The sequence below is a fragment of the Theropithecus gelada genome, chromosome 1 (genome assembly GCF_003255815.1).
Source record: "Theropithecus gelada isolate Dixy chromosome 1, Tgel_1.0, whole genome shotgun sequence".
NCBI lineage: Eukaryota > Metazoa > Chordata > Mammalia > Primates > Cercopithecidae > Theropithecus > Theropithecus gelada.
This window is the reverse complement of record NC_037668.1, coordinates 155,324,674-155,338,387: the sequence shown is the minus strand read 5'-3', so window position 1 is coordinate 155,338,387 and position 13,714 is coordinate 155,324,674. Positions and strand designations below refer to the sequence as shown.

Sequence of the window (13,714 nt, the reverse complement as noted above, 5' to 3'; positions counted from 1 at the left end):
CTGGGAGTTGGGGTTTTAAGTGGCAAAACTTTCTTCTTTCAAAGTCCAGTGCTCCATTGATTTTCCCCTTTCCTCCCTGTCTGGCAGGAATGGCAGTGAGGAAGTCAAGGTGCTACAGAAGAGTGAGTCGAGGGTGCCTGTATCTTAGATCACATGCCATAACCAGGAAATATTTTTAGAAATCCAGAAAAAAAAAAAATCTCCTGGGCGAATGGTGTCGATTTTGTGCTGTTTGGGGAAAGTGGCTCATCAGAGTAAATGCCTCTTTCTCTGATGCCTTAAGTATCCTCCCTGCCTCAGATGAGTAGGTTATTAAGGTAATGTTACCCTTTATTGTTGAAAAGCAGTGTAAATAGACACCCAGACTACAGAGATTACCTGCTTTCAAACTGCAGAAATGAGACACTTTCTCTTACAATTTCCCTTTCCACCAAATAGCATACCCTATTTACTTGGGGGAAATAGTCGCCTTCTTATAATGACCACACCCATTTGCTCAGATGGAAGAAGCTGGCAAAGTAAGTGCTGTTATTATCTGGGCAAATCTTTGAGAGTTTTCTTCCTCATCCTGTGTTGTTCCACTGTGAGCTTACTGCCCTCCCTTCATTCAGTCACATACAGAAGGTACTGCCCCTTCTGCTCCCCACAAGGGTCAAGGAACTCCCAGTCCGAGGATGGAGGGTGTCTCTTGACTGATGGGGATGGCGGTAGGGGTGAGAATCATTTCAGGACCATCTGATACTGAGAGAGGAGACCCAGCCTGCTGCCCTTGGAGAGCTCTCAGCTGATGAAGAAGGCACAGCCCTGACATGAGGAAATTTACACACACACATGCACACATAGACACATACATATATACATTTACACATGTACATATGTGCACATATATATACATGCATTTCCACCAAATATTACATATTAATATATTTTTTCTTGGAATATATAGAGAAAAGTAGTATTTGATGAATAACACTGAGACTAAGAGAGCATAATTAGTATTCATTGACCCAAACTATGGAGTTAGTGCTGGGGAAAAGAGATTTTAAAGGGAGCAGGTGTCCGGCTCCATGTAGAGCGAGTCAGTGTGACCGAGGTGTACTCTGAGTGCTTAATATTAGCCTAGGAAAGAATAGCAGAGACTCTGCCTGCTGCCTCCCGATAGGGATTTCTTTATAACCAAAGCACAATAGCTTTACCCAGCCCACTGTAACAGGATAAACAAGTTTGATGTAACTTCCAAATCTATTTTCTATTGTAAGTTCGTTTATTGAATAAAATAGCAATTCAACATGTTTGCAAATCATGGTGCTGTTAGATGCCAATGCTGGCAGAGATTCATGTGTTTACTGTACAGCTCGCCCAGTTAGGCTCTGCTACTCAGCAGAGCAGCAATGTGGAATTCCAAACAGCTGCAAGTAGTAAGTGGAAAGCGATTTTTGCTAATCATCCAGGAGGTTATGTGGCATGGTGGAAAATGGTTCCAGACAGCAACTTGCGTGTAGAGTCAGGACTTGGAAGCGGCTTCTGGATATTTGCTTTTTGGACTGATACAAAGTAAGAGCGAAGTGGTGACGTGATCTTGCACACTTGCATTTAGTATTCTCTAAATGTGAACCTGAATTTGTTTTACATTAGAAAACCCCTTTTCAACAGTTTTTGGGCCTGGTTCCCAGGATCTGAGGAAAATGCACAAAAGCAAATATGTGGTCCACTTATGGGGGAATATGGGAAAGCTACCTCCTCACGCTTCTCCAAAGGATTTAAAAATTCTTCTGAGGATGTGTGTGGTTTTTTAAAATCTATTTTGAATGTAGAATTAACTTATATCCATTCAGCCAGAGAAAAGTTGATCTTGGTTTCTCAGTAAAAGCACATTTCAAGATATCGATGTGGAAACAGGGGCTTTGGTGGTGGTCTACCAAGAAGTATACCTAATCTGTGAGTATCCCTGCTCAAGCTGGCCACTCTAAAACTCAAGACTTCCTAGGCCTACCATCACCTTTTGCTATGTAATGATCCCCAGCCCTGCTCCTCCTTGTCCTGGCTAGAGTTTAGAATGGGCTTTGGAAGCCCAGGCTAGAGGCTGCATTTCTCTCTCATCAAGAATGGGAAGTGAAGACCCTCTGCTGCTGCTTTTCGTCTGCGGCTGGAGCACTAAGAACATGGCCTCGAAGCTGGCTTCCAGATACACAAGCAGCCAGGATCTCTGCTAGGTCCCTTCTGTCCTGGTGTTTGGCATCCGAGGTAGCCCTAGCCTGTGTTCCAGCCACCTAGCTGGTTGCTGCCAGCTCAGTTTCCCAGGACTTGGGCCTAATCCCGGTCTCACGCCTCACATGGAGCCGGCTGGTTCCTGTTAGCATGTCAGTCTACCCCTAACGGCGAGCATCGTTGCTGCCAAGAACTCATGAAACTGGATTCCCATTTGGCCCCTTCTGATCAGACTCTTCTGGACCACTTTGCCTGCTTGGAAACAGGTGGTAGTTATGCCACGTCCCTTGGACTTGTCTGTGGCTGCTCAGGGAAGGGCTGCGTCTGGTCCATATGTTCTGATTCATGATATCCCCTCCCGGCAGCCTGTAGTGCAACTGGCTTCAATCTGGAATTCTAGGTAGTGCTAACCCTTCTTTTGGAATAGCTCCTTATAGCTATGATCTGTGCTGAACAAAATAATCTTATCAAGTGCAGAGGCTTTCAGAGAATGTTATCTACCTTTCAAAGTAAAGTTCTCAAGAACATTCTAGAAGATCACGTTTTGTTTTTTCTCCACAGCTTAGCTCAAGGCATAGGGGATTTGACAGATTTATGACAAGGACTTTTTCAAATGTATTGATCTGGCTAGCTTTGGTCCTCAGAAGAATGTTCTGCCCTGGAGCAGGCCCGTCTTATCAGACACAGCTACACAAATGGGTTAGTTCTTGCAAGTGGTCCACCGACTGACCATAGAGAAAAATAATTAGCCAAGTCTTTAGTTATGCCTCAGAGTGGATTTTTTTTTTTTTTTTTTTTTTTTAAGATAGGTTCTCACTCCTGTCGCCCAGGCTGGAGTGCAGTGGCACAATCTGGGCTCACTGCAGCCTCGACCTTCCGGGATCAGGTGATTCTCCCACCTCAGCCTCCACAGGTGTGGGCCATCATGCCCAGCTAACTTTTTGTAATCCTTTTAGTAGAGATGGGGTTTTGCTATGTCCCCCAGGCTGGTCTCAACTCCTGGATTCAGGCAATCCACCCACCTCCACCCCGAAAAGTGCTGGAATTATAGGCATGAGCCACCGTGTCCGGCCTCAGAGTGTACTTTTACTGAAGCTATTTTCGGTGGGCACTGTTGGGGTCGCACTGGTTTGAAGCGAGGGTGAGCCATGTGCCAGCCTTGATAGCTGTGCGCTGCCGCAGAGACTGTTGCAGCCTCAGGATGGTCTATGCTGTGGGGAGGGCCTGCAGGACCGGGGTCTTTCTGACCTGGAATGAATGTAGAGCATAGGTGGACCTATTTCCTGTTGCCAGATTTAAGAAGTTTGCCACAGAAAATGAGGCCTGGGCCTTTGTCAGGAAATCTGCAAGCCCAGAAGGTTCAGAAGGGCAGAAAAATAAACATGTACAAGAATCACAAACGAAAGCCATCAAGGGACTCTGTGAGCCATTGAATGGCGATGGAGATGAAAGCGCAGAGTCGTGTGCAAAGCCTGTGAAGCAAATCACAGAGCTGGCACCTCGAATGAGCAGGGACATTTTCTTACATCGAAGGCTTTGTCGTCGAGTACACTGATGGCTGCTGCTCCAGTAACGGGTGGAGGAGAGCACTAGTGGGAACTGATGTTTACTGGGGGCCAGGCCATCCTTTAAATGTAGGTATTAGACTTCCTGGGTGACAGACAAACCAAAGAGCAGAAAATCATGCAGCCTGCAACACCATTGAACAAGGAGAGGCTGAAAACATCAATAAATTGGTTCCGTACACAGATAGTATGTTTACTGTAAATAGTATAACTAACTGGGTTCAAGGTAGGAAGAAGAACAGGTGGAAGACAAGTACAGGGAAAGAGGTGATGAACAAAGAGGACTTTGTGGCACTGGAGAAGCTCACTCAAGGCATGGGCATTCAGTGGATACTTGTTCCTGGTCATCCAGGGTTTATCGGGAATGGAAAAGCTGATAGATTAGCAAGAGGAGCTAAACATTCTGAAGACTAAGCAAAGTGACTTTATTACTTGGGAAAAGTTGAGCCAGTGGCTGTTTTGCTACTTTTGCTTACTGGTACAGAAAAGAGACTACAGGCTGGACCATTGCAGTGGATGAGCAGATGTGGCTTTCACACTGAATCATGGTGGCACGGTGGCATTCTGTGATACATTTTGATAAAAAGTGGTTAAATATATAATAAATTGAACATCTCTCAGATTTAAGAATTATGTGAGATTTCAGCATTATGCTTACTAGGTTTGATACTGTTCTTGCTTATTTTATTGCAATCTGTTTTAAAATGCCACAGGTTTGATTTTTTTTTTTTTTTTTTTTTTAGACAGAGTCTTGCTCTGTTGCCCAGGCTGAAATGTAGTGGCACAATCTCAGTTCACTGCAACCTCCACCTCGAGGATTCAAGTGATTCTCCTACCTCAGCCTCTCGAGTAGCTGGGACTACAGGCGCGTGCCACCACGCCCGACTAATTTTTGTATTTTTAGTAGAGATGGGGTTTCATCATGTTGGCCAGACTGGTCTCAAACTCCTGATCTCAAGTGATCCACCCACCTCAGCCTCCCAAAGTGCTAGGATTATAGGTGTGAGCCACTGTGCCTGGCCCACAGCTTTGATTTTGATAAGAAATCAAAAAACATTGGTTAAAAGATGCAGGTCAGAAGTCTAGAAATATTCTGAAAAAATCCATTTACCTTCCAGTTCACAGACTTGAATCTCTTGCTTTTACAGGTGACTTGTGCATGTGGGCACATTAGAGACAGATGCAGCCCGGGGCCTGGGCAGGCTGCTCAGCAGAGAGGATGTGAGCTGGTCTTAGCCTCACATGCCTGCCTGCTGGGCAATGACATAACAGGCCAAGCCTGCACACAGGCGACCCTGGCTGCTAGGCCACTCTCTAGGAACAGACAACTTGTAAAGACCAAGATGTATAAATCAATCTTTCCAAAATTTCTTTGGCTCTTTTATTGGAAACTGTGCACACTTAAAAAAAAAGTTTGACATGATCATTGATTTAGTTTTAAACCTTTTTATCATAAAATGAAAACATACAGGAAGACAGACAGACAGACACACACACACACACACACACACACACGCTGTTTTCATTGAGACTTCTGCCTAGAAGAAAATCCTTATTGATCTGTATGTTCTGAAGGCTAGTGGCATTCAAAACTGTTAGCAGCATTCAGACATTTTTTATTTATTAATGGAACATTAATTTTTAAAAACCTCCCTTATTATTATTTTTTCTTTTTTTCTTTTTTCTTTTTTTTTTTTTGAGACGGAGCCTTGCTCTGTTGCCCAGGCTGGAGCGCAGTGGCATAATTTTGGCTCACTGAAACCTCTGCCTCCCAGGTTCAAGAAATTCTCCTGTCTCAGCCTCCAGAGTAGCTAGGATTATAGATGTGCGCCACACCACGCCCAGCTAATTTTTGTACTTCTAGTAGCAGGGTTTCACCATGTTGGTTAGGCAAACTCCTGGTCTCATGTGATCCATCCACCTCAGCCTCCCAAAGTACTGGGATTACAGGCGTGAGCCATGGTGCCCGGCCAAAACCTCCCTTTTAAAAAAACCAATAATAATCTGTTAATCTAAATGCATACAGAAACACAACTTACGAGTTGGCCATTTTTTTCTTGCAATGGAAAATTAGATAACAACTACTGAACAGGCTCACAAATCATAACTTGGAAATACAGTTAAAACAGAGGTACATATGATCGTTTACTACTATTTTGCTTATTTCCAATAGATAGAATCACTATAAATGTCCCACATTAACATTTGTGTTTGTTCATTTCTGGTGAGTCCAAAAGAAATAAAACAGTATTCCCAAACATTTAATATTTTAATTGTTTTGTTATTTTCAATGGGTTTTAGAAATAATCACTTACTCTGGTGTCATCCATTAGTAAAAACTTATTACTGCTTCAAATCATCTTTTGGCTAGATTGTATATAGAAATAAACGTGTAATTCATTGAAAATCTACTTGGTACATGTTGCCAGGCTTAGTCAAGGGAGCCCTAAAGCAGAGGTGTTTGAGACCTCTCCATTAAGCTATGAAGACCTTTTTGTTAGTTACAAAACTTCTCTTACTGTAGGTAAAATAGGTGAAATGGTGGCTGATGTTGAGTCTGTGGTAGAAGGCCCAGACCCTGTTGTGAGCCACTCCTCCAGTCTCAAGGGTCTCCTTAGAATACCTAGACTACTATGGAGCACAGTTTGAAAACATGGCCTATTAGATGAGGTGTAATTTCAACCTTAGTGTTTCTTGGGTACTAAAGGGGGTCACCTTAATAGTAGTAACCCATGCCAGGCACCGTGGTGGACACCTGTAATCCCAGCACTTTGGGTGGCTGAGGTGGGTGTTCTTGAGTCTAGGAGTTTGAGACCAGCCTGAGTAACATGGCAAAACCTCATCTCTACAAAAAATACAAAATTAAAAAAAACATCGTAATAACCCAAGTTTTATTGACTCTTCTTACCACATACTCAACTAGGACCTTTTATTTGTTTCAACGAAGTTCCGTCCAGACTTCATAGAGTATGTCTTACATGTCCTTATGAATGGTGACCATATTATTATAGTCAACACACAGATTCCTCTAGGCTCATCCTTCTTCTCTGGCCTCAGTCCCATCCAATGTTCTCTGTCCACAAAACCTCTTGAGAGTGACTCTCCATTGCCCTAGCTTCTGGCCACCACAATCAGAATTTCAATATCCAAGCCAACTAAATCCAGAGGCCAAAGTTTCTAATTCATGAGGGCCAGAACAGCACGAGGTCCTGGCCCATCTGTCTGGCAACCTGTGTCATGCTGGTCCCTTAGGAAAGTAAGAATGATACTCTTGCCTCAGGCTTCACTGAGTCCCTCACAAAGACCAATAGTATAGCTTTAGCTCACAGCCCCTTTTCTACCAGGCTCAGACACCAAACTGAGGTGCCAGGTATGGAACAAATCCCACTTTGGCCTTTTATTTTTACCTCCAACCAGATGGCCACCAAACCTCCTCCCGTCTGTTTCTACCCCATATAGCAAACCTGCAAACTGACTATTCTTGTCCACTCACCAGTTTAGGTCCATTCTCTGACATGTTTAAATCTCAGTTTGGGCTCAAAGTGGAATTAATTCATCAGATGACATTATTCTAAAATTTGATGTCGGCTGTCTTGTTGCCCTTAGATTGACACCATTCACTTCTTTACGCTGTGGCCCTGAGCCCAGCCCTGGGGTGCTATGAGCTTAGATGGAGAGATGTGTTCAGGACATGAGGCAGCTTCAGCACATATACCAATATCTTTGGCCCTTGGAATGAATGTGTTATCCAAAGGGCAGCTACTGTCTTTACTAGATTTCCTAGAAAATTACAAAGAAAAACAAACAAACAAACAAATAAACCACAAAAGCTATTTCCTGATTTTTCCAGCAACTCTGACTAGTTTTGAGTAGGTTGTTTTTATTATTTCTTCCTTTGGGGAACAAATTAAAGTTGTGTGTTTATTTCTGCAACATTGAGGAACACAAAGAGAAAGTCTCCCAAAAGGATGATCCTCTTTCCCATTCCAGATATTTGCCAACAACCACATGAAAAAGGAAAAATATGCTTGAAGACATTGCGTTATGTAATAGATTTGCCTTATAATATTACTTATAATTCCGATTCTATTTTAAATTCATGTATGGTGTGACTCCCACTCCCTTGCACCATCCAAAGTCATTTAAAGACCTAGGAGGGCTGGGCATGGTGGCTCATGCTTGTAATCCCAGCACTTTGGGAGGCCAAGTTGGATGGATTGCTTGAACCCAGGAGTTTGAGACTAGCCTGGGCAACCTGGGGACAAACCTTGTCTCTACAAAAATCATAAAATTAGCCAAGCATGGTGGCATGCACCTGTAGTCTCAGCTACTCAGGAGGCTGAGGTGGGTAAATTACTTGAGCCCGAGAGGTCAAGGCTTCTGTGAGCTGAGATTGTGCCACTGTAATCCAGCCTGGGCAACAGAATGAGACCCTGTCTCAAAAAACAAACAAACAAACAAACAAACAAACACCCTAGATGATAAATAAATAATCATACTGATAACAGCCTCTCATGTTACCAGAGAGAACACGATTCTAATAAAAGCCAGTCATGACCACACTCAACATCTGGGATGGGGAAAAACTGTTGTGTTCTTTTCCCATTGGCTCTCCTTTTGGTCATATGAAGATAGCTTTAGGGCATTTGGAAGGCCTGTCTTGAGAACTTCTCAAGGCTGGTTTTAGTTAGTGGCACTTAGAGTACAACATTTTTAGATTTTTCCAAGAGGACCATCTCTAAGCAATATTTCACCTGCCAATAGCAACAGCATCTCATAACCATCATGTGCTACTGTGCTCAAAGAATGCCTCCCTCTTCAAGGTAACAAAAGAATAGAACAAAAGCAGTTGAAGGAACTGAGACATATAAATGTATTGGTTTCATACAGCTGCAGTAACAAAGTACCAAAAACTCGGTAGCTAAAAACAACAGAAATTCATTCTCTCACAGTTCTGGAGTCACACGTCCAAAATCAAGGTGCTAGCAGAGTTAGTTGTTTCTGGAGGCACTGAGGGAAAAGCTGTTCCATGCCTCTCTCCTGGCTTCTGGTGGCTGCAAGCAATCCTTGGGTTCCTTGGTTTGTAGATATATCACCCCAATTTCTGTCTTCACATTGTCTTCTTCTCCATGTGCCTTCTTCCTCCCCTCTTCTCCCCTTCTTTTCCCTCCCCTCTCCTCTTCTCCCCTCCCTTCCTCTCCTTTCCTTTCCTCTCTTCTTCACTCCTCTTCTTCTCTTCTCAAGACACTTGTCATTGGATATAGGCTGATCCTAAGCAAACATAATCTCATCTCAAGATCCTTAATTAATTACATCTGCAGAGATCCTTTTTTAAAATAAGGAGATTTGAGACCAGCCTGGGCAACCTGGTGAAACCCCATCTCTACAAAAAATACAAAAAATTAGCTAGGTGTGGTGGCGTGCGCCTGTAGTCCCAGCTACCTGGGAGGCTGTGGTGGGAGAATCACCTGAGCCTAGGAGGTTGGGGCTGCAGTGAGCCATGATCGTGCCACTGCACTCCAGCCTGGGTGATAGAGTGAGACTCTGTCTCAAAAAAAAATAAATAAATAAATAAATGAATAACATTTAAAAATAAATATAAAAGTAAGGGCATATTCACAGATTCTGTATCTTTTTCGGGAGGGGGATGGTGGCACCATTCAACCACCATAACATGTAAAGGAAAGTCAAGTAAATTCAATTTAAAAAGGCAACAAACATGTCTATAATCCTTTAAGAACAGATAAAATGACTGGAATTACGAACTGGGGATCAAGATATTGAGTTACATAGTCTTAGTTCTGTCAGTGTTGACTCTGGGATACTGGGCAAGACCTTCTCCTTTGCAGGCCTGGTATCTGCATTTATAAAATGAGAGGATGGATTAAATTAGCTTGAAAGTATGTTCTAGCTCTGGTGTTCCATGATTCCATATGAACATCCATTCTCCTAACTAGTTCTCACATGTGCTTATGTGCACACACATGGGTGCAAGTCATACCCCACCCTCTTATAGATCAAGCCAGCCACCTCCCAAACCCAAATGTGGTTTCCACACTGAAACTATAACCTATGCTTTCTCATGTGGGGCATCTGGGAGCTGACTTCCATTGTGTCATGTTTGACTTGGCTGGAGAAATAAATTTGGCAGTGCTTAGAAATGCCACACCTTTATATTCTGAGTTTTTCCACAATCTTCTTGGTGTCCAAGACTTCTGATCACTTTTCTTTCTTATTTTCCAGTTGCGTATTTCAGCCTGTGGTCTTCAGCCTGCCTGCTGCTTTTTCTGCTGCAGGAGCGGCGCACCTCTCAGATGATTGTCCTGGCACTGGCAGATGACCTAAGAAGGCAATAAACAGATAAAGAAGAGAGACTTGGAAATTCCATGGCATCACTTCTTCTGGAACTCTTGATGGTAAAATGACCACATGCCAGAAATTACACTGCAACTCTACTCCAGAAATTCTGTGTGGCATCTAATTTTGGCGGATTAACTGAGTCTTACTATCCCATACTTCATGTGAGGGCTGTGCAAGGGAAGGGTATACTCATGGAATTATAGAATGACAGCTGGAGAAACTGTACACTTTTTTTTCTATGTACAGTGTATATGCATTTTTCTAAAACCTAAGTTCCGTGAGAGTACAGAGTGTTGTTCACAGCTCTCTCCTCAGCACCTAGCCCAGGGTGTGGCAGGTAGTAGGCACTCATCAAATTTCTGATTATGAATGAAAATTAATGTAAATCAGATTCTTAGAAGAGTTCAGATCTCATGCAACATCCTCATTTCTGATTCATTTTCAGTAGCCAGAAATGTTAGTAGGCTAACACTTCAGTTTCTCTGCTAAATAATTGATGAACTAAAAAGGACTAAAAATATCAAGAGAATTCACCTGTAAGGAGGAGCTCTGCACGCCTTCCATTGTCGGCATTAAGGATAGCCCTTCAACTTACCTGCTTTGTAAATTTAGGCATTTTTAACATTGAGTTTTCTTAAACTTCTGTCTCTGCCTCCCCATTCTCCCTGCTGGGCACCTCCCCACCCCCTACCCCTGCCAGGTGCGTGCACGGGAACACACACACACACACACAAGTGGTAGAGGGTCTCATCTCTCTTTGCCACCAGCCTGGCACCTATGGAAACAAACAAGGTCTTGTGCAGCCACCTAGTGGTGTCTCTTCACCCCTGCAGTTCCCCATGGCTTCTAAAGGAAATAACAGAGGGCACTGGGAGGCACTGAGATACTTTGAAGATGGCCCACTTCCTCAAGGCATCTGGGACCTCACCCAGAGGTGAGCCAGAGGGAAAAAAGGAGAGCGAGCTCAGGGCGTGCCTGGCTCCCGCCGCTGCCTCACTTCCTCGGGGGTCAGCGGCCAAAGGCGGTGGGGGTGAGGCCAGACGACCCTGCACCACCCGAAGGAAGTGATGTCATGGTCTCCTTCTCCGAGAAGCCTTTGACACGGAGGGCGGGGGCGGGGGGATAGGAATGAGTGCCAGGGTGGGACAGACAGCCCTTGTTCCATGGGAAACGTCAGGCTTTAAGAGACTTGTTTCATAAACATGCCTTGCCTCAATTTTGAACCCTCCATTTGAGTTCCTTTACAGAATTGTCCCTTGGGACCGAGAAACTGTTGTGATTGCAGAGGACACAGAAAAGGGTCAGCCAAGCAGTGATCAGAGAACAGGGGTAGGCAGAACTCAACAGCCACTAGGCAATGGGGTTTAAATGAAGAACCATAACATTGAACGAGGCTCCTAGGAGCTCTTTCCACGGGGTCTCCAACCTTCACAGGTCCCGGGGTGCTGAGCCTAAGAAGGAGATGGAAGTCAAAGACCAGCGCGATCAGACACACACCATTAGAAATACCTTTCTTCTCATTTCATACACCACCCTGCAGTACCACCGTGAGTGCTACCATCCTGAGAGCACCTTGCCTTTGTGGATTTGACCAGTTTTCACCTGAGTAGTAATGTATCCTACGTCCACTGGAACCTTCCTTTACCCACGGACAGCTCTGTGTAAGCCTTTCTCATCTGCCTACAACTTCTGCCTATAAATTATTAGGTTTCTCCATTTAAAATAAACGGAATTTCCCTCAAGCCTACGATCCATACTCATCCACACCCACACTCCTCGCCAGTGTCTCCAAAGAGCAGTTTATTTTGACCACTCTGTTCTGACCCCATTCCCATCTGGCTTCTGCCCTAAGCATGATGGAAATTGCCCTTTTGGAGGTTGCTCATGACTTTCTACTTGCCAAATCCAAAGGCTTCATTAATAATAACATGTCAGTTTTGATATTTTATACAGTCACAGCTCTTGGTGTTCGAGGATGTAACTTAATTTTCTTAGTGCTGACCTCAAATCATTAACTCAACCTCCAATGTCTGTGGTCTTCCTAATTCAAGATAAATCCAGCCTTTTCTGTTCTTTATCTTTTATTTTTTAGAGATGGAATCTTGCTCTGTCACCCAGGTGGGAGTGCAGTGGCACGATCATAGCTCACTGTAGCCTCCTGGGCACAAGGGATCCTCCTTCCTTAGCCTCCCGAGTAGGTGGGATTACAGATGCGTGCCACCACACTTGGATAATTTTTAAATTTTTTTCTGTAGAGACAGGAGTCTCACTTTGTTGCCCAGACTGCTCTCAAACTCCTGGGCTCAAACAATCCTCCCACCTCAGCATCCCAAATGCTGGGATTACAGGTGTGAGCCGCCACACCCAGTTCTCATTCTGTTTTTATTCTTATTTTAAATTTTTATTTTTATGGAACTTGTGTTTGAAGTGTACCATCAGATCCATTTATTTTTGAGACAGGCTCTCGCTCTGTCGCCCATGCTAGAGTACAGTGGCTTGATCTCAGCTCACTGCAACCTCTGCCTCCTGGGCTCAAACAATTATCCCTCCTCAGCCTCCCAAGTAGCTGAGACTACAGGCACACACCACAAACCTGGCTAATTTTTTGCATTTTTAGTAGAGACAGGGTTTCGGCATGTTGCCCAGGCTGGTCTTGAGGTCCTGGACTCAAGCAATCCACTCACCTCAGCTTCCCAAAGTGCTGGGGTTACAGGTGTGAGCCACCACACCCAGCCTCATTCTGTTTGAAAACAGAATTAAAACATAGTCTTTGAGTAGCGAATCAGAAGTTCCCTCCCCTTATTCCCTAACATTTTTTCAGTCTCTGTAGCTGCAGGGGGCATGTGACTGGGGGCAGCATTCGTGCATCATGTCGGTGTGGGGAGAAAAGCAGTGTCTGGCCCATCATGACATTCTGTCTACACCAATTTCCACTGACTGGTGACCCTTGCAACTTGATCTCATTGTCCTGAGCCAGCACTAGTTTCTGATGGCCAAGTTTCCAGTGTCACCTGCCTTTGCCTACATCCTTATGGTCCAGCTCCTTTGGATCCTTTTGGCTTGTCCAGGGCCTCTTCTGCATCCCTTTTGGTGGCCATAGAAACTTTTCAGATTTTTCTCCAGCCTCGCCAAGATGCGTGGGGGCTCTGAGTGGCCACCCTAAATCATGACTGCTCTGTTCTTCCAATGCCATTCTGGATGTGGAAATTCTCCCAGGAACTATGATTCTCCCTGGTGCATTCTGAGAGGAGAGACACATGGGTCCTCTGCTATGGAGAGTCTCTGGTGATGTATGAATTTCTTTGACTGTGACCATAATAGAAAATGCATTTTACATCACGGCCGAGCACACGTACACATCACACACGAAACAACAACTTCATGAAACAACATTACCATTACCTTGCAAAGAACTCTGGGATTTCCTAGTCCATTGTATTCTGTTTCTTTTCATGCTTGTTTCATCCCAATAAACCGATTTTATGATGCAAGAGGTCTCAGCCCACAGTTTAAAAAATATTGCCTTGATAGTGGGTTTACTTGGTTCAGAGGGCGGGCTCTGGGCTCCATACCAAAACTTA

At 44.1% G+C, this 13,714-nt stretch overlaps 1 pseudogene; it reads left to right on the top strand.

Annotated features, from left to right (window-relative positions):
• Window positions 1–300: 300 nt before the first annotated feature.
• Window positions 301–4,187, top strand: LOC112607411 (annotated as a pseudogene).
• Window positions 4,188–13,714: the final 9,527 nt, after the last annotated feature.